The 27,223-nt window shown below is 37.3% G+C and overlaps 1 protein-coding gene and 5 long non-coding RNA genes across 8 annotated transcripts in view; 3 read left to right on the top strand and 3 right to left on the bottom strand.

Annotated features, from left to right (window-relative positions):
* LOC106091457 (centrosomal protein of 104 kDa) overlaps positions 1–27,223 on the bottom strand; it is a 203,777-nt gene that overhangs the window by 101,941 nt on the left and 74,613 nt on the right. The gene's annotated exons all lie outside the window — the stretch shown is intronic.
* LOC106080468 (uncharacterized) lies at positions 2,605–3,037 on the top strand. Its single transcript, XR_001220209.2, has 2 exons — positions 2,605–2,818; positions 2,890–3,037. It is a non-coding gene; the product is annotated as an uncharacterized LOC106080468 (long non-coding RNA).
* On the bottom strand, positions 8,807–9,393 carry LOC106080460 (uncharacterized). The gene is made up of 2 exons (XR_001220200.2): positions 9,040–9,393; positions 8,807–8,966 (listed from the first exon to the last, which is right to left on the bottom strand). It is a non-coding gene; the product is annotated as an uncharacterized LOC106080460 (long non-coding RNA).
* LOC106080473 (uncharacterized) lies at positions 19,916–20,343 on the top strand. Its single transcript, XR_001220214.2, has 2 exons — positions 19,916–20,115; positions 20,199–20,343. It is a non-coding gene; the product is annotated as an uncharacterized LOC106080473 (long non-coding RNA).
* On the top strand, positions 21,532–21,997 carry LOC106080461 (uncharacterized). The gene is made up of 2 exons (XR_001220201.2): positions 21,532–21,764; positions 21,842–21,997. It is a non-coding gene; the product is annotated as an uncharacterized LOC106080461 (long non-coding RNA).
* On the bottom strand, positions 26,632–27,133 carry LOC106080451 (uncharacterized). The gene is made up of 2 exons (XR_009397558.1): positions 26,843–27,133; positions 26,632–26,769 (listed from the first exon to the last, which is right to left on the bottom strand). It is a non-coding gene; the product is annotated as an uncharacterized LOC106080451 (long non-coding RNA).

The raw sequence follows: 27,223 nt of genomic DNA, 5'->3' as shown, positions 1-27,223 counted from the left end.
TAAGTATTTCCGGGTCGCCCCACCCCCAAAAAGGCCCCCCCAAATGCGAATTTTACTCGGTCACAGCTATATAAGACTCAAATGAAAGAGTTGATTACGAAAATTTCATCAAACTTTGTGTCCAAGAATCTAGGTGGTGCTTTACCTCCAAAAATCACCTCCAATAGATTATTTGACCAATTACAACAATGGGGGATCAAATGATAGATATTTTTGAGTAGAGTGCGTCATTCAAATATGTGCTCAAGTGGCAAATAGAGTGTGGCGCACAACCCTTCTATATAGACGCTCTCCACCAAACGTCTGTATACACCAATCATGACAATATGTGGTTAAATTAAAGGTATAAGGTTGTGAATCTGATAAATTTATTCTGCTCTTATATCTAGCGGACCAGCTCACCCCAATCAATCATAATGACCTAATAAGACACTGTGTGATTTAATTAATGTGCAGGGACAAAAATAAAAGTAGGTTGCCATACTCCAAAAATTATGACGTTCAGCGTGATAGGAGGAGCTGCAAACCTAAACGTTAAGATTGCATCCATTTTTAGGTCATTGATAGAATAGTGCAAACGCCGTGCTGCTGTGCAACACTTTTTTGTTCAAAAGTTACATGGTTTAATATTAAGAACTATCGTCCCGCACCAAATATATAGACTGGCAAATTAGTTCTTTACGACAGAAAATCGTTTAATATGGCAATTTTATTTGATTTAAAAAAATACTTAATGATGATTATTTAAGTAGTCATATAGTCATTTATAGAAAACTACCACATGATGATCAATGTTATAGGCGTTAGGCCACTCCAAGCGAGTGGTAGCACTAACATTTAAGTTAGCGCCATCTATTGGATTCCAATAGATTTAGTTAATCCAATTGAAAGCAGCCAGTAAATGGCGCTAATTTGAAAATCCAACATGAACAGAAAGAGGGCAGAGTGGTCAAAATTGATCATACAGCATTTATCTTCGTTATGATTTCGTTGCGGTTGTTTGCGGTATTATTTTTTAACTTTCCCACTCCATGACGGGCCTTTGCATTAATTTTCAAAAACACCAGATCTCGGAGATGGGTAGGGCGATTTAAGCGAATTCTTGTTGGCACACTTACATTAACCAAAAATCAAAAATTTGGTATTAGAATCTGAGGTGAGGTGCCTAGGAGGGTCGCCCACCCCCAAAACCCGCCAAATGGATTTATAGGCCAATCACTACAATATGGGTATCAAATTGAGGGTATTTGAGAGTAGAAAGCAAATCTGATATGCAATAGTGGGACTTAACCGACCATGCCAGTATGGATCTTAAAGGAAACGTCTTTGGGAGTAGAGCACGAAATTGGCATTCAATTTTGAGACCAAGTCTCTGGGGATCTACCACACACTTAAACATGACTTTTACTTATTGGGGTTTAAATAAGAGGTATTTAAAAAGAGGTATTAAAGTCCACAGGAAAAATGGAATACATTTTCAACTGAAATTAAGCAGAAATATCCAAATTAAAAGTAATTTTCTCTAATATGACATTATCGGGTGCAGCAGAGCGATCCGAGTTCAACTAGCATTTATATAAAATTCTAAGACAACTAGCCATGTCCATCCCTCTGCTCGTCAGTCTGTTCAAATCAGTGTTTTTTTAGAAATATAGGTAATGTGCTGAAACTTTGTACAGATTCTTTTTTGTCCACAGGCAGGTTAAGTTCGAAAATGAGCCATATTATATATAGACCAATCTCTCAATAAATGGTCCTATGTCCATTAAAGACGAATTATTTATTGGATTTTACTGAACAGCGTGATATATAAAGACCACTGACATCCGTACCGAGCATGGTCTACATGGGACAATATCTAAGTTCTAGTGAGTTCTATTATTCTCTTACATATCCTTCGCGAATATGGTGTTGATCAGATCATATTTGAATAAAGCTACCACATACACTTATAAATTGCTTATTTATTATCCTATTTCCATGAAATTTTGAGCAGTAAGCTGCGTTAGACCCTTGACGTCCGTGCTAGATTTGGCCAAGTTCGGATCATATTTCAATACAGCTGCTACCGGTTCAAAATGGTGCATTTTCACAGGATTTCGTTGAAATGTGGTTTATACATAAGTGGTGGTGGGTATCCAAAGTTCGGCCCGACCAAATTTAATCCACAAAAATGCTTGGCTTATTCGATCTACTGGAAGAATTTGGGTGAAGAATTGCAAACTTCTTTGTTTGGTGAATGAGCCAGGCTTTATGAAAAATCTATTTTTATATTGAAAAGGTTTTCTATCGTGACTGAAGTTATGGGCTTTTGGCCTTTTGGTAGTAGTTCAAGAAGTTTTTTTTTTCACTGAGAAAATTAATAAACTACAATATATAGAAACTCTTTGAAATATAATTCCCTTTTTAAGTACAAAATCAAATTCAAATGGGGTTTAAAATATATATGATTCAATCACTGTGTTTTCTAATATTTCCATACAAATCATCAATTCCAATATAGATTTTAACCACAAGACTATTAGTGTTTGTTTAAATCGATCAGAAGAAATCAATTCTTTAATTCCAAATTTAAAACCACATATCGATTGGGTATATAAACTCAAACGATGGCTTGACATGTCAGGCAAACATTTGCAGTCTGTTGTGAAAGAAGTATCAAAGTATATTAAAAATGAATTTTTCGCAAATTTACAACACTTTTGCCATCGTCTTGGTCTTTGTTTTGGCCATATGCTCCACCCAAATCGAAGCCAAGGGCAAGGGTAAGGGTAAAGGTAGAGGTGGCGGTAACAGTGGCCATGCCTGGAGAGCAGGAGTAAGTTTTTTTTTTTTTAAATATTGAAAATCTTTTTGATGTATATATTTTTTTATTCTTTTCCCATTTAGGCCCATGTAGCTGGATCTGCTGTTCAAGGTGTTGCTGCCGAGGCAGTACGTCAAGCAGGCTAAATTCTGTTTGCAGTTAATAAGATTTTGAAATAATGTTCAGAATGTGGGACATTAAATAAATAAAATAAATATTTTAATCAACAGACATCTAATTTCTTCATAACAACAGGACATATGCGCTTTTGAAGGATATATGCACATTTGAAAAATAACGAGTGGGCAACGAGTTTTTTTAAAATATTAACAATGGTTGGGTAACTTATTGAATATACCAAAGCTTAATTAAAGCATAGTTTAAACAAGTAAAAGCGTGCTAAGTTCGGCCTGGCCGAAATTTGGGAACCCACCACCAGGGATTCTGCTTAAAATGTATACAAACTAAATTTTGTTAAAGGGCGTAATAGTATTCTACACACCAAACTTCTGTCAAACCAAACTAAAGCTTCTACGGACCGAACAAGGATAATCGAGAGACCGGTTTATATGGGAGCTTTATGAGGCCATAGACCGATTTGGACCGAACTTGGCATAGTTGTTGAAAGTTAAAACAGAACACTTGAACATGCAAAATTTCAGCTAAATCGGACAAAAATTGTGGCTTCCAAGGGCTCAAGAAGTCAATTCAGGAGATCAGTTTATATGGGAGCTATATCCGGTTATAGACCGATTTGGACCTTAATTGACACAGTTGTTAGACGTCATAAGAAAACACCAAATCGGATGAAAATTGTGGCTTCCAAGGGCTCAAGAAGTCAAATCGGGACATCGGTTTGTATGGAAGCTATACCAGGTTATAGACCGATTTGTATGGTATTTGAAACAGTTATTGGAGATCATAACAGAATGGTATTGTGCTGTGTATTTCAGCTTAATCGAATGAAAATTGCAACTTCCAAGGGCTCAAGAAGTCAAATCGAGAGATCGGTTTATATGGAAGCTATATCAAATTATAGAATGATTTGGACCGTACTTACCATAGTTATTTGAAGTAATTAAGGAACACTATGTGCACAATTTCAGCAAAATCGGATGAAAATTGCGCCGTCCAGGGGCTCAAGAAGTCAAATCGGAAGATCGGTTTATATGGGAGCTAAACCGGGTCATATACCGATTTGGACCGTACTTGACACAGTTGTTGGAAGTCAAAACAGAATGCTATGTGCAAAATGTAAGCCAAATCGGATGAAAATTGTGGCTTCCAGGGGCTCAAGAAGTCAAATCGGGAGATCGGTTTAAATTGGGGCTATATCCAAATCTAAAATGATATGTCCCATTTGCAATTTCCAATGACCTACATCAATATTAAATATCTGTGCAAAATTTCAAGCGGCTAGGTTAAACCGTTCGACAGCTATTGTGATTTCGACAGACGGACGCACGGAAGGACATGGCTAGATCGAATCAGAATATCGAGAGGGTCCAGAATATATATACTTTATGGGGTCGTAGATCAATATTTCGAGTTGTTACAAACGGAATGACTAGATTAGTATACCCCCATCCTATGGTGGTGGGTATAAAAAGCAACCACTTGATAGTCCATAGGGTTTACTATATTCCCATAGGATAGGGGTATAGTAAATCTAGTCATTCTGTAATTTTATTTTACGACTTCCAACAATAGTGCCAAATTTGATCCAAATCGGTCAATGACCTAATAATGCTCCTATATAATCCGATCTCCCGATTTGGCGTCTTGAACATCGGAGGCTGCAATTGCTGTCTGATTTGGCTGAAATTTTTCTCATAGTACTAAATTTCCTTGGAACATTCCATTAAGGGACAGGGGATACTTCTCTCATACCAATGAATGCAGTTCGGTCAAAGTTTAAGCTCAATGGTAAGAGGCCGCCTCTTTTATGCCGAATCCGAATGGCCTGCCGCAAGCGAAACCATTTAGTAGAGATGTTTTATACCGACAGGATGCCTCAGAAATATTGCCAGCATTAGTAAGGGGAAAACCACCGCTGAAAATGCTTCTGATGTTCACGGCGGAAATTGAACCCAGACGTTAGGCGTCATAACTGCTCCGCAGTGGCCTCCAATAAATGATTAGTATTGTCCAAATCGATCTATAGCCCGATATAACTCCTATATATAACAATCTCCAGATTAGTCTTCTACCGCTCCTAGAAGTTTAAATTTTTGCATGAGTTTCCTGATTTTTGTTCAACTAAGTTCAATTGTGTAATTTTTTAGCAGAATCCATAATGGTGGGTTCCTAAGATTCGTCTCAATCGAGCAAAAGATGTTTCTACCTGTTAGACTCACCACCAGAGCAAGGAGATCATAGGGTATTAATCTGTGGCTTCATACAGTATATATATTATTGATCGCCTTAACACTCTAGGTCGGTCTAGACATGCCCATCCGTCTTCTGATCCATCCGTCCGTCTTCTTGTCCTTTCGTCTGTGAAAATCATGATAGCGGTAGAACGCGTAAAGCTAGACACTCGAAGTTTAGCACAGATACTTCTTTTTTATGTAGGTCGTTGGGGATTGCAAATGGGCCATATAAAGTGGTCCCTCGAATTGACTTTTTGAGCTCCTAGATGATTCATCCGATTGGGATGAATTTTTGCATGCATTTCAACACACGAGCCAAATATGGTTTAAATCGGTCTATAACCTGTTAAACTCCAATATATACCTAACTCCCGATTCAACTCCTTGAACCCCAGAAAGCCGTAATTTTTATCCGATTTGGTTAAAATTTTGCACTAAGTGTTCTGTCACGGCTTCCAACTACCGTGCCGAGTACGGTCCAAATTGATATATAACCTGATATAGCTCCCATATAAACCTGAGACATCATGAGGAGGGGAAAAAAATCGCTGACAATTTTTTTCTGATATTTTCGCCAGGGTTCGAAACCAGACGTCGTAGGCGAACATGCTAGACTCTGCGCTACGGAGGCCGCCAGCATGTTTTTACGTGTTTTAAGTAATATTTCAAATTTTTACTACCGACCTGCATAAATTCAGCATCCCATTCATGAAGCGATACATAAACAAGTAAAAAGGCATTAAGTTCAGCCGAGCCGAACTTTGGATACCCACCATCTCGGATATATATGTAAACCCCCTTTCGTCACAATTCGGCTAAAATTGGATAACTTATTCACCCAAATTCGGCACGGACATTGGGTGGTCTAATAAAAATAAGTCGTGTTGAACTTTGTGGAACAAAATATTGGTCTTTCTGGCAGCTATATCCAAATATAAACCAATCTGAACCATATAGGACACCGATGTCGAAAAGTCTAACATAAGTCATTGCGTCAAAATTCAACGAAATCGGATAATAAATGCTCTCTTTATATGGCCAAGATTTTAAATCGAGAGTTTCTATAGGGCACCCTTAACCACACCTGGACCGATGTGGACAAAATGTAACAAGGATATATTAATCATCTTATTTTATTATAACTCCACTACTATATACGTAGTTATATCTTAATAGGGGCTGGTCTCGATCATATATTATTCAGGGCCCGAGAACTCATATACAAGTAACATTTTTAGACAATAAATCTGCTTAATATAGGATTAAGGCCCTAATTGGAAGATCGGTCTATATGACAGCTATATCTATATAGTCTGATCTGACCTATTTTTAGGGCGGATATCGGGAGGCTAAAAACTCACTATTTCACATTTCATTTCAACGAAACCGGATAAAAAATAAAGCTTTTATGGACTTGAGACCCTTTATCGAAAGATCGGTCTATATGACAGCTGTATCTTAATATAGTGCTATCTGAACCATATAAAAGTCGGATATCGGGATGCTTAAAGTAACTCACTGTTTAAAATTTTAGCGAAATCGAAATAGCACCCATATAAACCGATTTCCCGATTTGACTTCTTGAGCCCTTACAAGCCACAATTTTTGTCCGATTTGGCTGAAATTTTGCACATAGTGTTCTGTTATGACTCCCAATAACTGTGCCAAATCGGTCTATATCCAGATATAGCTCCTATATTTTAGCAGAAACCATGGCCGAATCCCAATTTTGGGTCTTAATCCCATAAAAAGTGGTTTATTGCCTGATTTCGCTGAGATTGTTACTTGTATATATATTCTCGGGACATGAATAATATATGATCGAGACCAGCCCCTATTTAGATAAAGTAGGATATCTTTGTTAATTTTTATAAAGGATGGATAATTGCCTGCTCATTAAATAACAAGGACCTTAACTTAAGGGGACTTTTACAGATTCCACTAGCCCTGGAATCTGTAAGGTAGTCCCCAGTCTTGCAAGCTCGGTGTTCTGTAATCAGACGAATCCAATAAAAACTGCGCCCTCTAGAGCCTCAAGACATATAAACAGGAGATCTGTTTAAATGAAAGCTCTGTCAGATTATAGACCGATTTGGACCGTACTTATGACAGTTGTTGGTAGTCCCAACGGAACACCACATGCAAAATTTCAGCCAAATCGGACAAAAATTGCGACTTGTAAGGGCTCAAGAAGTCAAATCGGGAGATCGGTTTATATAGGAGCTACATCAGGTTATAGACCGATTTAAACCGTACTTGGCAAATTTATTGGAAGTCATAAGGGAACACCACATGAAAAAATTCAGCCAAATCGTACAAAAATTGTGGTTTTTTGGGGCTAAAGATTTCGAATCGGAAGATCGGTTTATATTGGAGTTATATCAGGTTATAGACCGATTGTTCTTAGCACAGTTGTGGGAAGCCATAACAGAAAAGTATCTGCAAAATTTCACCCAAATCGGACAACAATTGCGACTTCTAGGAGCTCAAGAAATCAAATCCGGGGATCGGACCAATTCGAATCATATGGGAGTTGGAAGTTATAACACAAGTCTTTGTTCCAAATTTCTACCAAATCGTATGAAAACTTAGGCTTCTAAGGGTTAAAAAAGTCAAATCAGGGAATCGGTTTATATGTGGGCCATACCTGCTTATGGGCCGATTCGAATCATTCTAGGCATGAGTGTTAGAAATCATAACACACGTCTTTATTCCAAATTTTAGCCAAATCAGATAAAAATTGAGGCTTCTGGGAGCTCAAAAAGTCAAATCCTGGAATCGGTTTCTTTGGAGACGATATCTGTTTATAGACCGATTCGGATCATACTTGGCATGGATATTGGAAGTCATAACACAAGTCTTTGTTTTAAATTTTAGCCAAATCGCATGAACATTGAGGTTCCTAGGGGCTCCAGAAATCAAATCGGGGGATCGATTTATATGGAGACTATATCAAAATCTGAACCGATATGACCCATCCCAAACAACCTACATCCATAAGAAGTATCTGTGCAAAATTTCAAGAGGCGTTCAACCGCTGTAGTGATTTCGACAGACGGACAAGGATAAATCGACTCAGAATGTTGAGACGATCCAGAATATGTATACCTTATATGGGGTCGCAGATCCATATTTCCAGGTGTTAAAAATGGAATGACTAGATTAGTATACCCCTATCCTATAGTGGTGGTTATAAAAAAATCATCGTTCAAAATTACAGCCATATCGAATAAGAATTGCTCCCTCAAGAAGTACGAGTATAATCAGCAGATCGGTTTATATGGAAGCTAAGACTGTACTAGGAAGGTTTGGCCCATTTACAATACTAAACAATAAGAAATATTTTTGCAAAATTTTTATCTGCTGGCTTTACTCGTTCGATTGATTTAAAATGTGATGATATTGAGGTCTTAGACCATTATTTTGGGTGTTACAAACGGAATGACCAAGTTAGTATACTTTCATCATCTTTGATTTTGGTACATTTACCATCTGGCGGTTTCTTTTTGCAGTAAGACTAATTTATACATTGATACCTTCAATGAGATTCCCAACCATAATGTTTATTGTAAATATTTTGTTGTTCAGTCCTTTTTTCAATTGAATATATGTATGTCCTTCCAAAGACTTTCGTTTCAATTAGAGGTTTTATTTATTCAAAGCATTTATTTTATTAATGTCCCATATTTTGAACATTATTACGAAATGTTATTAACTGCAAAAAGTTTTTAACCTTGACGTACTGCCTCGGCGGCAACACCTTGAACAGCAGATCCAGCCACATGGGCCTGAATGGGAATAGAAGGGAGAACATTAAAATTTTTTAACAATATTTCGAAATTTCTTTGAAATAAAACTTACTCCTGCTCTCCAGGCATGGCCACTGTTACCGCCACCTCTACCTTTACCCTTACCCTTGCCCTTGGCTTCGATTTGGGTAGTGCATACGGCCAAAACAAAGACCAGGACGATGGCAAAAGTATTGTAAATGCGGGAAAAATTCATTTTCAATATACTTTGATACTTCTTTCACAACAGACTGCAAATGTTTGCCTGAGAAATCGCAAATCACTTGAATTTATATACCCAATCGATATGTGGTTTTTAGAATTGATTTCTTCCGATCGATTTAAGAAAAACTTTTATAGTTTTGTGGTTAAATCTATATTTGAATTGATGATTTTTATGGAAATTTTAGAAAAAAAAATTGTTTGAATTATATCATTCTTTAACACACATTGGAATGTGAGTCTTGTTTCAAAGGGCTTTTATATAAACGAGATTGCCTTATATTTATTTTCTAAAACTACTTGAAATTGTGATTTTATAGATGCGTCTGACTCATGACAATAACGTTACCCATTGAAATTCCATTTAGCAAAAAAAAAAAAAAACGAACGCCATTTCTACTATCTTCCTCTAGTTCCATTACTGAAACCACTAGGCCAAAAACCCATAACTTCAGTTATAATAAAACATTTTCATAAATCCTGACCCATTCGCCAAACAAAGAAGGTTGTGTTTCTTCACCTAAATTATTCCAGGAGGTCGGCCTGTCCGAACGAAGCACATTTGTGTACCCTCCACCATAGGATGGGGTTATACTAAATTCGTCATTCTGTTTGAACCTCCTCGAAATATTCCTCTGAGACCCCATAAAGTATATATATTCTTGATCGTTATGACATTTTAAGTCGATTAAGCCATGTCCATCCGTCCTTCCGTCTGTCGAAAGCACAGACAGACGGTTGGGATTGTAAAAGAGCCATATCAGTCCATATTTTGATATAGCTGCCGATCTTGGATCTTGACTTTTTACTCACCAGAGGGCGCAATTCTCACCCGATTTGGCAGATTTTGCATGAGGTGTTTTGTTAAGATTTCCAATAACTGTGCTCAGTGTGGTTCAAATCAAATTTTTCAAATTTGCAACACTGTGCGCAGGTTCTTAAATGGGCAAAATCTTACTATATTTGGATATAGCTGTCATATATACAGATCTACCGATTTAATGTCTTAAGCCCGTAACAGGCGCATTTGTTGCCGGATTTCGCTGAAATTTGGAACATCGAGTTGTTCTAGTGGCCTCGTTATACGAACCAAATATTGGTATAGATCGGACCTGAAATAGCTGCCATATAAACCGATCTTGGGGTCTTGATTCTTGAGCCTCTAGAGGGCACAATTCCCATGCGATTTGGCTGAAATTTTGCAGGAAGTGTTTTGTTATGACTTCGAACATTTGTGCCAAATATGGTTTTAATTGGTTCATAACCTCATATAGCTGCCATATAAACCGATCTGGGATCTTGACTTCTTGAGCATATAGAGGTCGCAATTATTATCCGATTTGGCTGAAATTTTGAATGACGACTTCTCTCATGACCTATAAGCATACGTGTCAATTATAATCTGAATCGGTCTATAGCCTGATACAACTCCCATATAAACCGATCTCCATATTTTACTTCTTGAGCCCCTAAAGGGCGCAATTTTTATTCGAATTGGCTGACTTCTACTATGGTCTTCAACATTCAGTTCAATTATGGTGCGGACCATAAGTTGGTATAGCTCCTATATCATAACAATTTTTTTGGTTTTATCATAAGTTTGCCTAAAAAAGATACCGGGAAAAAACTAGACAAATGCGATCTATGGTGGAGGGTATATAAGATTCGGACCGGCCGAACATAGCACGCTTTTACTTGTTACTTCTTATACCCACTACCATAAGGCGAAGGTATACTAATCTAGTCATTCCGTTTGTAAAACTTCGAAATATTGATCTGCTATTCCATAAAGTATATATTCTTGACCATCTTAACATTCTAAGTTCATCTAGGTAAATGGGCCATATCGGCATATTGGTCTATATGGCAGCTATATCTGGTCCGATCTATACCATATTTGGTTCAAATAATGGGGGCACTAGTACAACTCGATGTTCAAATTTCAGCGAAATCCGGCAACAAATGCGCTAGTTATGGGCTTAATACATTAAATCGATAGATCTGTATACATGATAGCTGTATCCAAATATAGTACAATTTTGCCCATTTAAAAACCTGCGCACAGTGTTGCAAATTTGAAAAATTTTGGAAATTTTTTGAACGGATAGGGAATATGATTTCTAGACCGCATAACTTTTGACTGTAGAATCGGTCGGTCGGTTCAAATTCATTGTTAATTTTATAAGTAACCTGAATCTGTTCAGAGGCCACCGTAGCGCAGAGGTTAGCATGTCCGCCTATGACGCTGAAAGCCTGGGTTCGAATCCTTCGGACTCGGCTATACAAAGGGGGCCCCTTATCTTTGAGCTTAAACTTGAATCGGACTGCACTCATTAATATGTGAGAAGTTTGCCCCTGTTCCTTAGTGGAATGTTCATGGGCAAAATTTGCAATTGAATCTGTTTATAAATCGGTAGACAAATGTCTTCGCAAATCAAAAAATACGAGATCAACCTACAAGATTTTTTGACTCCTCCGTAGCAATTTTTCACCTGAGGTTAGCAATTTTATCTTTTATTCGTGTATTATACATTTTTGGAAAAGTAGTTCAGAGGAATATTGCAATAAAAAAATTGCGCGGAGAAGATCCGTACATGAATTATATATTTGGGGCTAAGTAGAAAAAAAATAATTTTTTTTTTTGAAAAATGGCTATTATCATGATTTTTTTACAGTTTATGGATAAAATGGTGCTTTCAAGAAAAAACAAAAAAGGGCATGCTAAGTTTGGCCGGGCCGAATCGTATATACCCTCCACAATGGATCGAATTTCTCGAGTTCTTTGCGCAAACAAAGAATAATGAACAAGAATTGTATTGCTATTGGAGCAATATTAAGTTAGAGTCCGATTCGGACCACAACTGAATTGAACGCTGAATATTGTAGAAGTCATTGTGTAATATTTCAGTCCATTTGGATAAGGATTGCGCCCTCTAAAAGCTGAAGAAGTCAAGACCCAAGACCGGTTTAAATGGCAGCTATACCAGGTTATGAATCGATTTGAACCACACTTAACACAGTTGTTGGAAGTGATACCAAAACACCACGTGCAAAAATCAGTCAAATCAGACGAGAATTGCGTCCGCTATAGGCTCAATAAGTCAAGACCCAAGATCGATTTATATGGCACCTATACCAGGTTATGAACCGGTTTGAACCATGCTAAGCACAGTTATTGGAAGTCATAACAATACACCATGTGCAAAATTTCAGTCAAATCGCATGAGAATTGCGCCCTCTAAAAGCTGAAGCAGCCAAGACCTAAGATTGGTTTATATGGCAGCTATATCAGGTTATGAACCGATTTGAACCATACAAAGTTGAGTGGTCCTCTAAATATAAGTCATTGTTGAATTTTGTATTTCAAATTTCAACAAAATGGGGTAATAAATAAAGCTTTTATGGGCTTCGGACCCTTCATTGGGAGATCGGTCTATATGGCAGCTATATCTAAATAAAGTCCGATCTGAACCATATTTAGGTTCGAAGTTGAGAGCCCTGAAACTACTCACGGTTTCAAATTTCAGCGAAATCGGTTGAAAAATAAAACTTTTGTGGGCTTCAGACCCTTTATCGATCTATATGGCAGCTATATTTATATATAGTCCGATCTGAACCATATTTAGGTCCTAAATTGGGAGACCCAAAACTACTGACTGTTTTAAATTTCAGCAAAATTGGATGAAAAATGAAGTTTTTATGGACATTAGACCCTTTATCGGAATATCGGTCTATATAGCAGCTGTATCAAAATATGGTCGGATTTGGCCGTTCAATAACTTAACCAGCGTGCATCAAAAATACGTGTCTGTGCCAAATTTTAGCTCAATATCTCAATTTTTGAAGGCAGACGGACTGACAGACACACGGACATCGTGAAATCATCTTAGAATATTACGACGATCCGAAATTTATCGGAAATTGATATTTCGATGTGTTGCAAACGGAATGACTAAAAGAATATAACCCCTAGCCTACGGTGGTGGGTATAAAAAATCGTTGTAAGTTCAATAACTTATAACCGTTAGAGATATACTTGACATTTCCTCAAGCCTTTTTTAGGGTTTTACGAGCTCTATCTTAAAAAAAAAAAAACCAAACCGATCGGTCCATAAATGACTGTTTGGCAAGCAGAACAAAATTTTTCGTACTCGAGGTGACTAACTTTCAAGCTTCTGGATCAGCCTTAGAACCCAATAGGATCCAAATCCCAAATTTTCCATAACACCTCAACATTAACTATATCAAGTTTCGTGTACATATCTCTATCCGTTCAAAAGTTCCAGAATTATATTCAAGTTTTTTTCGATTTGGCAACACTGTGCTGTGTACGGAAAAAATACGGGTTTGTGCGAAATTTCAGCTCAATATGTGAATTTTTGAAGGCTATGGCTTGAAAGCAACAGACAGACACACAGATGGACGGACAGACGGAACTTTGTGACGATGAAGAATATACATACATTGTAGGATCGCAAATAGATATTTCGATGTGTTGCAAACGGAATGATTAAATGAATATACCTCCTATCCTAAGATGGTGAGTATAAACAAGTAAAAGTGTGTTAAGTTCGCTCAGGCCGAATCTTATATACCCTCCACCATGGATCGCATTTGTCAAGTTCTTTTCCTGGTATCTCTTTTTAGGCAAACAAAGGATATGTTATGCTATTGAATATATATCGATTAATGGTCCGATTCGGACCATAATTAATTTGAACGTTGGAGATCATAGCAGAAGTCATTGTGTGTACTTTCAGCCAAATCGGATAATAATTGCGCCCATTAGAGGCCGAAGAATTCAAGATCCCAGATCGGTTTATATAGCAGCTATATCAGGTTATCGACCAATTTATACCATACTTGGCACAGTTATTGGAAGTCATGCAAAATTTCAGCCAATCGAATAAGAATTAAGCCCTCTAGATGGTCAAGAAGTCAAAACCCCAGATCAGTTAATATTGCAGCTATATCTGGTTGTGGACCAATTTTAACCATAGTTAGCACAGTTGTTGGAAGTCATAACGTAACGTGCTAAATTCATGCAAAACTTCAGCCAATCGAATAAGTAATAAGCCCTTTAGATGATCAAGAAGTCAAGACCCCAGATCGTTTTGTATGGCAGCTATTTCAGGTTATGGACCGATTTAAACCATACTTAGCACAGTTGCGAAACACCTCATGCAAAATTTTAGCCAAATAATTCCCATATAAACCGATCTCACACTTTGAGATCTGAAGTCCCTACAGTACCTTTCTACAACCGACAAACTGAAACCGATTATCAGGAATGTTGGAAATGATTCCTTGCAGGATATTCGTCCAACTAAAGACCAATGAATAGCATGGCAAACAACTATTAAAAAGTTTGACAAATTTGTGATATTTTTAAAACATTTGACTGGCTACTCAAATTTTAATTTCTGATCCGTCAATATTTTCATCAACGAGATTTGTCATAGCACTTTAGATTGACCAATACAACATTGTAATAATTTGTATTGTCCATGATACCAATTGTCAGATTCTTCAGAGTGATTTTATATAAATATTATTTAATTATATTCATAATCTTGATATAGCTATCTTTGTTGATGTTGTTATTGTGGTCTTTACTTTTTTTTTAAGCATGACTCAACTTATGGAAAATTGTAAAACTGCTCTGAGGGCAAAAAATAACTAAGGCAGATTTGAAAGAGCTGAATCACAAGATCGTTATAATTGAGGGACATAAACAAAAATTGGCATTATTTTGCCAAATCCAAGAAATTGAAAAAAAAAATGTATGAAATGAAAGAAAAATATCCTATGGAGGCAAAACGGTAGGATTATCAATTTGTAAAGATCTTTATTAGGATGACTGTATAGTTGTTGAGATTTGATTATTATAAATTCGTATTTTTAGGGGAAACGAATAAGAACTTGTTAAGGTCGGCCTGGCCGAATCTTGATAATCATGTAAGTATTTTTGAGCACAATCCATTAAAAAAAAGAATTTTGAAAATCTGACCATAAATGAAGATTTGGCAGCCCGAACAATTTTCCAAAATGTCGAGCCGACCAACCAAAGGGGCCTGCCAAAACGCGCCCTATAGCACCTCGGACAACATAGGCGCCCGGTAGCCAAGTTGGTAACGTGTTCGGATTGCCAGAATGGGGGTCGTGAGTTCGATTCCAACCAGAGACCTTGGTCTGTCGCTTCTCTGGTATCACAATGGACTTAAAAATTGTCTAGGTGAGTCTGCAAGGCACTGCCATTTTACCTAACCTGACCTAAAGCTATTTTTGACTCATTTATTAAAAACACAATAAAATCATTCATTCTAAATAAAAACAAAATAGTTATAATTTAAAGCATTTATTTTGTGCATCAACATTGTGTGAGATGTTAATATCTAAAAAATATTTGACAGTCACAATGTCAGACAATCTAACCAGCTTAGATGCCGCAGTAGTAACTCCTTCATCGACCTCTAAGGCAGTGCGGGGCTGCAATAACACGAAAGCAATTGATACTCATACTGTAAAAGGATACTTAACATGTAATGATGGGTCAATAGACACTCACTCCCGCATATTACAAATAGCTTTTTTTCTTCCCGCATAGGTTTGAGCAGTGAATATGGCCAGTAGATGGACAACGAATACTAAAATTCTCAAGAAATTAATTTTGAATAAGCGTGTACTTCTTTGTAATAGACTGGGAACTATTTTTTGAAGATTTAAAGCAATTGTTGGGCTTTATATAGGCAGGCATATGTATTGGGTTGCCCAAAAAGTAATTGCGGATTTTTTAAAAGAAAGTAAATCCATTTTTATTAAAACTTAGAATAAACTTTAATTAAATATACTTTTTTTACTTTTTTTCTAAAGCAAGCTAAAAGTAACAGCTGATAACTGACAAAAGAAAGAATGCAATTACAGAGTCACAAGCTGTGAAAAATTTTGTCAACGCCGACTATATGAAAAATCCGCAATTACTTTTTGGGCAACCCAATATATATAATTTATGGGGCCTCAGACGCATATTCCGAGGTGTTGCAAACAGAATGACGAAATTAGTATACCCCCATCATATGGTGGAGGGTATAAAAAGCGTGCTAAATTCGGCTAAATTCCCTTGATTTAAGGTCTTGGGCCCATAAAAGGCGCATTGATTGTCCGATTTTGCCATAATTTGGGACAGTGAGTTGTGTGGGACCCTTCGACATCCTTCCTCTATTTGGCCCAGATCGGTACAGATTCGGATATGGCTGCCATATAGACCGATCTTTCAATATAAGGTTTTGGGCCCATAAAAGACGCATTTATTGTCCGATTTCGCCGTAATTTGGGACAGTGAGTTGTGTTAGGCTCATCGACAACTTTCTGCATTTTGGCCCAGATCGGTCCGGATTTGGATATAGTTGCCATATAGATCGATCTCTCGATTTAAGGTTTAGAGTTTATTAAAGACGCATTTATTGTCCCATTTTGCCGAAATTTGAGACAGTGTGTTGTGTTAGGCTTTTCGATATTTTTCTGCAATTTGTTTCAGATCGGTTTAGATTTGGGTATAGTTGCTATAGAGACCGATCTCTCGATTTAAAGTCTTGGCTCCGATGCCGGTATCTGTTAGACGCGAAAGCCGGGCAATGAGGAAATGCTCCAACGTCTCACCATCTTCCCCGCATGCCCTACACATGCTACCACTTGCCGCACCGACATAAGTGAACTCGTAGTCCTATGTGTCCCGCTATGATACCAATAGCTATACTGACCTCCTTCTAGCTTGCGCATTCTCTCCCAATTCCTTAACTCCGACTGCGTCGACCCGAAAGGCTTCGGGTTAACCAAGCTTATTGACAGCAGTCCTCTGGTCTTCACTGCCAAATCGTCTGCCCTTTCATTTCCCCTTACTCCGTTATGGCCCGGCATCGAAACGATGCGGATTTTGCCATCCTAAGAGAAGGCGTTAATCTCCTTCTTACACTGCAAGACTGTTCGTGACCTTACCGTCCTGGTTGTTATTGCCCTAATGGCAATTTTACTGTCGGTAAAGATGTTCACACTCGACGTCGTCGTGTTAGCACCACATCACTTCACGCATTCCGTGATCGCCCGGATCTCCGCCTGCAGGACCGTATTATGGTCAGGCAATCTAAAACAGATCTCAGTCCCTGGGTTCTCAATGTAAACCAGCAGGCCCACTCTGTCCTCTAGCTTTGATCCACCCATGTAACATTATCTTCCAGATGGCAATACTAGGATTCCGTCAATCCAAGACTGTGCAGATGGCATCAGTGCCTCGCTCTCAACTTCAAGGTTCTTCTCAGGTATCCGATCGGAAACCTCTTCCAGGTTTCCTATCGTCGCCTCGATTATACCGCGATGGTATGAGCTGCTCCCGTCTTCAATCCATTCTCCCATTTTCACACTTAATCTGTATGTCAATGGGTCGGATATCTAGAAAAATCTCCAGTGCCCTAGTGGGCGTGGTCCTCATCGCTCCGCCTATGCCAAGACAACATGTTCTCTGAACCTGTGGTATAGTCCTTATGTTGTACTTTTTCTCCATAGCATACCACCAAACTACTGAGGCGTAAGTAAGTATTGGTCTAATCACGCTCCTGTAGAGCCAGTGGACTATCCTCGGAATTAAAGTAGCGAACAAGCTAAATACTAAATTTCCCATAAACATTGCATTAAGGAACAGGGAATACCTCTCTCATATCAATGAGTGCATTCCAATTAAAGTTAAGCTCGATGATATGGGGCCTACTTTTTTATACCGTGTCAGAACGGCATGCTGCCTAACAACACCACGTGGTGGAGAAGATTTAACATAGCAGGATACCTCACAAATATGGGCAGCATTAATAAGGAGATAATCACTGGTAAAAAATGCTTCTGATTCTTTAAAACCAGGCGTTCGATGTCAAAGGCGGACATGCTTACCTCTGCGCCGAATCCTTGGTACAGCCTAATCGGACACAAATTGCGGCTAGTAAGGTCTCAAGAAGTCAAATTTGAAGATCGGTTTATATGGGAGCTATATCAGGTTATAGACCGATTTGAACAGTACTTGGCACAGTTGTTGGAACTCATAACAAAACACCATGTGCAAAATTGTAGCTAAATTGGACAAAAATGCGGGTTGAAAGGGCTCAAGAAGTCACATCGGAAGATCGGTTTATAGGGGAGCTATATCAGTTTATTAGCCGATTTGGACCGTACTTGGCACAGTTGTTGGAACTCATAAGAAAACACAAATTGTAGCTAAATTGGACAAAAATTGCGGGTTGTAAGGGCTCATGAAGTCAAATCGAGAGATCGATTTATATGGCAGTTATATCAGGTTAAAGACCGATTCGAACCGTACTTAACATATGTGTTGCCCAAAAAGTAATTGCGGATTTTTTAAAAGAAAGTTAATGCATTTTTAATACAACTTAGAATGAACTTTAATCAAATAAACTTTTTTTCTAAAGCAAGCAAAAATTAACAGCTGATAACTGACAGAAGAAAGAATGCAATTACAGAGTCACAAGCTGTGAAAAAATTTGTCAACGCCGACTATATGAAAAATCCGCAATTACTTTTTGGGCAACCCAATAGTTGTTGGACCGAACTTAACATAGTCATAAGAGAACACAAATTTTAGCCAAATCAAATGAAAATTGTGGCTTCCAGGGGCTCAAGAAGTCAAATCTGGAGATCGGTTTATATGGGAGCTAAAGAAGGTAATAGACCGATTTGAACCGAACTTGTCACTGTTGTTGGAGGTCATAACAGAACGCTACATGCAAAATGTCAGCCAAATCTGGCAAAAATTTTGGCTTCCAGGGAATCAAGAAGTCTAGTCGAGAGATCGGTTTATATGGGAGCTATATCAGGTTATAGACCGATTCTGACCTTTCTTGGCACAGTTGTTGAAAGTCATAACCGAATACAACATACACAATTTTAGCCAAATCGGATTAAAATTGCGGCTCCTAGGGGCTCAAACAGTAAAATCGGGTAGCTATATCAGAGAGAGAAGTCATACTAAAACACCTCAAGCAAAATATCAGCCAAATCGGAAACGAATTGCGCCCTATATAAGCCCAAGAAGTGAAGACCCAACATCGGTTTATATGCGTGGAAAATCACCATTTACAATTCCAACTGACCTACACTAATAAGAAGTTCTTCGAAAGTTTATGCGTTTTCACAGACGGACACGGCTAGATTGACCTTAAATGTCATGGCCATTAACAATATGTTTACTTTATGAAGTCTTTAACCAATATTTCGATGTGTTACCTATGGTGAAGGTATGGAGGCCACCGTAGTGCAGAGGTTAGCATGTCCGCCTATGACGCTGAACGCCTGGTGTCGAATCCTGGCGAGACCATCAGAAAAAAATTTTCACCGGTGGGTTTCCCCTCCATGTACAACTTCTCTCCAAAGAGGTGTCGCACTACGGCACGCCGTTCGGACTCGGCAATAAAAAGGAGGCCCCCTATCATTGAGCTTCAACTTGAATCGGACTGCACTCATTGATATGTGAGAATGTTTCTAAGCGGAATGTTCATGGGCAAAATTTGCAAAAAAAAAATAAAAAAATTTGCAATTTACCTATGGTGAAGGGTATAAAAAATAAGTGTAGATTTGACCACAAGACTATTAGTATTAGTCTAAATCGATCAGAAGAAATCAATTCTTTAATTGGACATTTAAAACCACTTATCGATTTGCTATATAAAGTCAAATGATTGCTTGATATCTGCAACAAGTATTTGCAATCTGTTGTGATAGATACATCAAGTTGATTAACAAAATGAATTTCTCTCAAATTTACAATCTTTTTGCATTTGTCCTGGTCTTTACCCTGGCCGTATTTACCACTCAAATCGAAGCCAAGGGCAAAGGTGGCGGTAATCGTGGACATATTTGGAGAGCAGGAGTAAGTTTTTATTCTAAAACATACATATATTGAAAATCATTTTTCGACATTTTAATTTTTTCTATACTTTCTAAACGCTCTAGTCTCATGTAGCTGGATCGGCTGTTCAAGGTGTTGCAGCCGAGGCAGTACGTCAAGGTTAAATTGCATTTTGTATTTAACAACATTTTGTGAAAGTATTCAAATTTGGGACATAAAATTAAATAAAATGTCTTGATTTAAATAAAACGTGTAGTTGCTTTCAAATGATAGTAGCGAGGTCATATATACATTAAAAAAATTGCGAATAGCAAAAAAATTTTAAAAATTCTTGCTCTTTTTCTAAAAAAGGAGATAAGAGTTGTTATGTTATTGGAGCGATATCAGGTTATAGACCGATACGGACCATACATGATTTGAGTGTTGGAGACCATAGCATGAGCCTATTTATTATGGTTGCCTATTGTGCATAACTTTATTGTGGAAAATTTCAGCGAAATCGTATAACAATGGCGCCCTCTATAGGCTCATGATGAAAAACCGGGAGATCGTTTTGTATGGCAGCTATATGAGGTTTTGAAGCGATTCCGACCATACTTGGTATAGTTGTTGGAATTCAAAACAAAACACTTCATGCAATAATCGTATAATAATGGCCAAATAGGATAACAATTGCGCCTACTAGAAGCTCAAGAAGTCAAGATCCGAGATCGGTTTATATGGCAGCTATATCAGGTTATGAAACGATTTATACCATGCATGGCATAGTTGTTGGAAGTCATAACATAACAACTCAACCAAATCGTATTAGAACTGCGCCCTCCAGAGGCTGACTTTCTTCGGAACATTAACCGATATGGCCCTTTTACAATTTCAACCGATCTAAACTAATAAGAAGTATTTGTGAAAAATTTTAAGCGCCTAGCTTTATTCCTTGGAAAGTTTTGGTGTTTTCGATAGACATACGAACGGACAGACGAATTGTTACAAACGAAATGACCAAATTAGTATACACCTATCCTCTGGTGGAGGGTATAATGAAATGTTTGAAATAGTTTATGGTAGTAGAATGGCACAATGGGAATTTCCGTTGCACATTTACCTATGAGACGATTCATACTTCATTGAATATCAGCCTAACCTTCATTTATATATTTTACTGATTTATATGCACAAACACCATGCACTCAATAAATCAGAGTTAAATATGAACTCCATATGATGATCAAATGCTTTATTTGTAAATAGAATTGCATTGTACTGCATGGAATTAACTTTGTATCCGCTATTGGCAATGTGGTCATTGATTTTATAAATATGGAAATGTGCACTGGTTAGTGTTATTGAGCATGGAAAATCTTATACCATTGACCACAATGCCACAATAGGATTTATTTATTTTTTTCATAACATAAATAAATTTTAATGAAAATTTTATATATAGCATTTCCTTGGATCGTTTCACTATATAAGGTGCAACATTTTCTCATAATCTTCAGACACATATCAGGAGTCTTTCGTAAAAGAGTATCAAAGTTAAAATGAATTTCTTGAACATTTTTGTTTTCATTGCCGTTATGCTGGCAGTGTTCACAGCTCAAACCGAAGGCAAAGGCAAACGTAAGGGTGGTGGCGGCGGCGGTAATCGAGGTCATGCATGGAGGGCAGGAGTAAGTATCTACTGGACTGGGACCTTAGTGAAAGTTTCTGTTATATTTTCAATTTCTTTTCCCTTCTACTTTAACAGGCTCATGTTGCTGGCAAGGCTGTTGAAGGAGTTGCTGCTGAGGCAGTCCGTCAAATTGGTTAAATCTCTGTTTGTTAATATCGGTAGGCCACAATGCTCATATTCAAGGGCCTTAAATATATGTTAAAAAAATAAATAAATCTATTATTTAAATAAGAGGTTTTTGCAAAAGACTCATTATACATAGGAAAACCAGTAAGGAAGGGCAAATGTCGGGCGGATCCGACTATATAATACCCTACACCACCGAGTGTACGTAATACTTTTAATGTATAGCACTCATATTCAAATCTAGTCAGACTTTAATTTTGCATACCTATTGGAATATCGAATAGAACCTTCCAAAATTTTCTTACGATTGGGGCTTCAACCATCTCCTTCAAAATTTTGTAAGGATGGAACCAAAATTGTGGCTATTACAGCTTTAAAAGGTCATATCGGATGAAAGATATATATGGGAGCTATATATAAAAATCTGATCCGATTCTGATGAAATTTTGCACACATACTAAGACGTCAAAAAAAAACACTTCGTGCCAAATTTGTTAAAAATCGGACCAAAATAGTGCCTTCTACAGCCTTAAATGACCATATCGGATGAAAGATATATATGGGAGCAATATATAAATCTGATCCGATTCTGATGAAATTTTGCACACATATTAGGACGTCACACAAAACACTTCCTGCCAAATTTGGTAATGATCGGACAAAAATTGTGCCTTCTACAGCCTTAATTGGTCAAATCGGATGAAAGTTATATAAGGGAACTATATCTAAATCTGAACCGATTTAAAAGAAATTTTGCACACGCATTAGGAACTCACTCGAAACATCTCATGCTAAATTTGATAAAGATTGGACTAAAATTGTGGCTCCTACAGCTTTAAAAGTGCATATCGGATGAAAGATATATATGGGAGCTATATCTAAATTTGGACCGATTTCAATGAAATTTCGCACACATATTACCACGTCAAAAAAAAAACTATCTGAACCGGGCCCGCTCCGTTGCGGCTTCTTTTACTGTATATGGAACAAAATTTTTCTTGGAATATTTATTTTTGACAATTAAAGAGCTTTTAGTGAAATACCATGCCACGAAAATAGTACATCGCTTGACTAAAAGTTTAACAATATAAGTGCCTTTATCTAAATCCCATATGATCTTTATTGGTCTACGAATTTAAGTATGGATATAAGGTGTACTCCATTCTTAAAATACTTTATTTCAGCCCGATATTCTCATGATATCTGATTTAGGGGTGTTTTCGGGGGTGAGGTGGTACCCCAGACTCTTGGCCCTGAAAAAATATTAGCATCGTGCTCTTCTTTCAAGTACCATTTATTTAAACCTCATATTGGCATTGATTTATGGGAGTTTACACAATGAGGCGTCACCCAAACACATGGCCCCAAAATAGGTTATCAAATTAGTTTTCTAATCTCAAATACCTTTTATTAGTCACATATTGGCATGGTCGAAAAATTTTTACCCTTTGGGGGGTGTTTTGGGATATCAAATTCGTATTCTACTCCCAAATACCTTTATTTGAGCCCCATATTGCGATGGTCAATAAAAAATTGGTGTTTGTGGAATATTTTGGGAAAGGGGTAGACCCCCAGAAAATTGGTCTCGAAAGTGGGTATCAATTCTTACTCTACCCCCCAATACCTTTCATTAAAACTCCACATTGACATGGTCGGTAAATATGCCCCATTTAGGGGTGTTTTGGGGATTGGGGTGGTCCTCCAAACACTAAGCCCGGAATATATATCAACAACATGCTCTATTCTCATATATCTATATATCATTTATTTGAACCCCATATTGCCATTGGCCCCAAAATTGGATATCAAATTCGTATTCTACATTCAAATACCTTTTATTTTCCCATGGTCAGTAAATAAGTCCTGTTTGGGAGGTGTTTTGGGGAAGGGGTGGACCCCCAGAAACGTGGTCCCAGATTTGGATGCAAGATTCGTATTCTACTCGCAAATGCCTTTCATTAGAGTCCCATATTGCCATGGTCGGTAAATATGTCTGATTTAGGGGTGTTTTGGGGGTTGGGGTGGTCCTCCTAACACTTGGTCCGACAATTGGATATCAGATACGTTTTCTTATCCTAAATACCTTTCATTTGAGTCCCATATTGTCATGATTGGCCTAAATATATGTTAGGTAGGTTTTAGGTTTTTGGGTACTACGTGAGAACATACAAAATACGTCTAAATCGCACTACCCATCTTCGAAATCTGGCGTTTCTGAAAATTAGGGAAAGGGGGAGGGTCAGCCCGCCTTTCAGATAACAAAAAATGTAGTACCCCTGTAAAAATTTCAAGAAAATCGTTTCAGCCGTTTCTGAGTCTATAAGGAACACACAAATAAACACAAATTGATTTTTATATATAAGAAAGAAGATGGTAGACATTTTATAAAAATACTTGTAAATTACATATACATAGGCCCATGAACAATCTATTAAGCAACTATGAGGATATTTCTCTAATTTTAATGATTTCTTTCTGATTTAAGTTTTAAACTCAACTACACGCAGAGGAATAAATCATTTGGGAGATTTTTACGACAAACGAAGTACTTTTATTGCGAAGTTTTTCTTTTATTGTAACTGTGTAACGTTTCGCTTTAACATATGAAATGTTAGAGCTAAACCTAGAATTATTGAACATAACTAACTTTGTTTATTGGATCCACCATGGATTCTGCTAAAATCAGCAAAAATTAAAGCTTCTAGGAACCGAACAAGGATAATCGAAAGACCGGTGTATATGGGAGCTATATCTGGTTATAGACTGATTTGGGCCGTTCTTGGCACAGTTGTTGGAAGTCGAAACAGAACACCGCATGCAAATTTTCTTCCAAATCGGACAAAAATTGCAGCTTGTAAAGTTTAAGAAGTCAAATTAGGAGATCGGTTTATATGGGAGCTGTATCAGGTTATAGACCGATTTGGACCGTACTTAGCACAGTTGTTGGGAGTCAGAGAAGAAGACTATGTGCAAAATTTAAGCCAATCGGACAACAAATGCGGCTTATAAGGACACAAGAAGTCAAATCAGGAGATCGGTTTATACAGGAGCTATATCAGGCTATAGACCGATTTAGACAGTACTTTGCACAGTTATTAGAAGTCATAACAGAACACTATATGCAACATTTCAGCCAAATTGGAAAAAAAATTGCGCCTTCCAGGGATTCAAGAAGCCAAATCGGGAGATCGTATTATATATGGGAGCTATATCTAATTTATTTATATACTGGTCTACACGCTCATTTACTCACATTTTCTCTCTAGTAGCAGAGCCACAAGAAAAATTATTGATCCGGTAAATGAATAATAGTTTGCAGAAAAGGAAACTCTTCTGCCATTAAAAAGTTTTTGGTTTTAGAAACATTTTTATACCCACCACCATAGGATAGGGATGACGTTTCTAGTCATTCCGTTTGTAACACCTCGAAATATTCGTCTAAGAACCCATAAGTCCATCTAGCCATGTCCGTCCGTCATTCTGTCGAAATCACGATAGCGGTCGAACGCGTAAAACAAGCCGCTTGAAAGTTTGCACAGATACTAACTATTGATAAAATTTTGCAGACATCTCCTGATTTGACTTCTTAAGTCCTTAAAAGCCGCAATTTTTGTCCGATTTGGCTGAAATTTTTCTAGAGTGTTCTGTTATGACTTCCAACAACTGTGTCAAGTACTGTTTAAATCGGTTTATAACCTGATATGGTATAGCTCCCATTTTAACCAACCTCGCGATTTCTCTTCCTTAACCCCTTCAAGCCTCAACTTTTGTCCGATTTGGCTGAAATTAAGCATGTGTTGTTTGGTTATGACTTTCAACAATTGTGTCAAGTACGGTCTAAATCGGTTTATAACCTAATACAACTCCCATATAAACCGATCTTCCAAATTAACTTCTTGAGTCCTTGCAAACGCAATTTTTGTCCAATTTAGCTGAAAATTTGTTTATAGTGTTCTGTTGTAACTTCCAATAACTGTGCTAAATGCGGTTTAAATCGGTCTATAACCTGATATAGCTCCCATATAAACCAATCTCCTGATTTGACTTTCTGAGCCCTTATAAGCCGCAATTTTTGTCCGATTTGGCTGAAATTTTGCATATAACTTTTAACAACTATGCCAAAATATTTGTTAAACATAGAAATTAAATACTTTGATACAATTTGAGTGCTTCCAAGCCGCAATTTAACTCCGATTTGGATTAAAATTCGCATGCGGAATTCTGTTTCGACTTCCAAGAACGGTCCAAATCAGTCTATAACCTGATATAGCTCCCATATAAACCAGTCTCCGATTGATCGTTGTTCGGTTCCTAGAAGCTTTAATTTTTGCTGGTTTTTGCAGAATGCATGGTGGTGGGTTCCCAAGATTCGGCCCGGCCGTACTTAGCACTATGCAATAAATAAAAGTAGTTACGTTCAATAATGCTAGGTTTAGCTCCAACATTTCATATGTTGAAGCAAAACGTTACACAGTTACAATTAAAGAAAATCTTCGCAATAAAAGTACTTTGTTTGTCGTAAACATTTCCCTAAATGTTTTATTCTTTTGCGTTTAGTTGAGTTTAAAACTTAAATCAGAAAGAAATCATTAAAATTATTAAATTAATAGTTACTTAATAGATTGTTCATGAGCCTATAGGTAATTTGCAAGTATTTTTATAAAATGTGTTCCATTTTGTAGTTAAAAAGCTCCCATTAGTCCTTCCAAGGAGTCTCCGAAATGAAAACAATTTAGACATTATTTTTTTACAAAGATTTATTTGAAGCTCTCCAATGTAAGCATTGTGTCACATTATTCTCTACAAATAGAGATTTAACCCGCTTGACGGACTGCCTCAGCAGCAACTCCTTGAACAGCAGCTCCAGCTACATGGGACTGTATATAGAAATGTAAAGAAATTAGTGAATGAAACTGAAAAGGACCTTGAGACGATCAAACAGATACTTACTCCTGCCCTCCAAGCATGTCCGCGGTTACCACCACCGCCGCCACCTTTACGCTTGCCTTCAGTTTGGGCAGTAAATGCAGCCAGGATAACAGCAACGAATACAAAAATGTTCAAGAAATTCATTATAACTCGGCTATTGTTTTACCAAAGACTGCGAATATTTGTCTGAAGATTCAGAGAAAATGTTGGACTTATATAGGAAATCGATTCAAGTAAATGGTCAAATGAAGTAGATACATAAAATAATTCAGCTATCGGTAGTGTGGTTATTGGGTATTAGATTTGTTTTTATTATTTTCTAATATGGAAATGTGCAATTCAAATAGTTCATACTTTTATTTATGACTTGCATAGGAAATTATAAATAAATCTATATAGAAA

This window comes from Stomoxys calcitrans, chromosome 3, assembly GCF_963082655.1.
Source record: "Stomoxys calcitrans chromosome 3, idStoCalc2.1, whole genome shotgun sequence".
In the NCBI taxonomy this organism is placed as follows: Eukaryota; Metazoa; Arthropoda; class Insecta; order Diptera; family Muscidae; genus Stomoxys; species Stomoxys calcitrans.
Note: the sequence above shows the minus strand (reverse complement) of the source record. Positions and strands in the feature narration are given on the sequence as shown.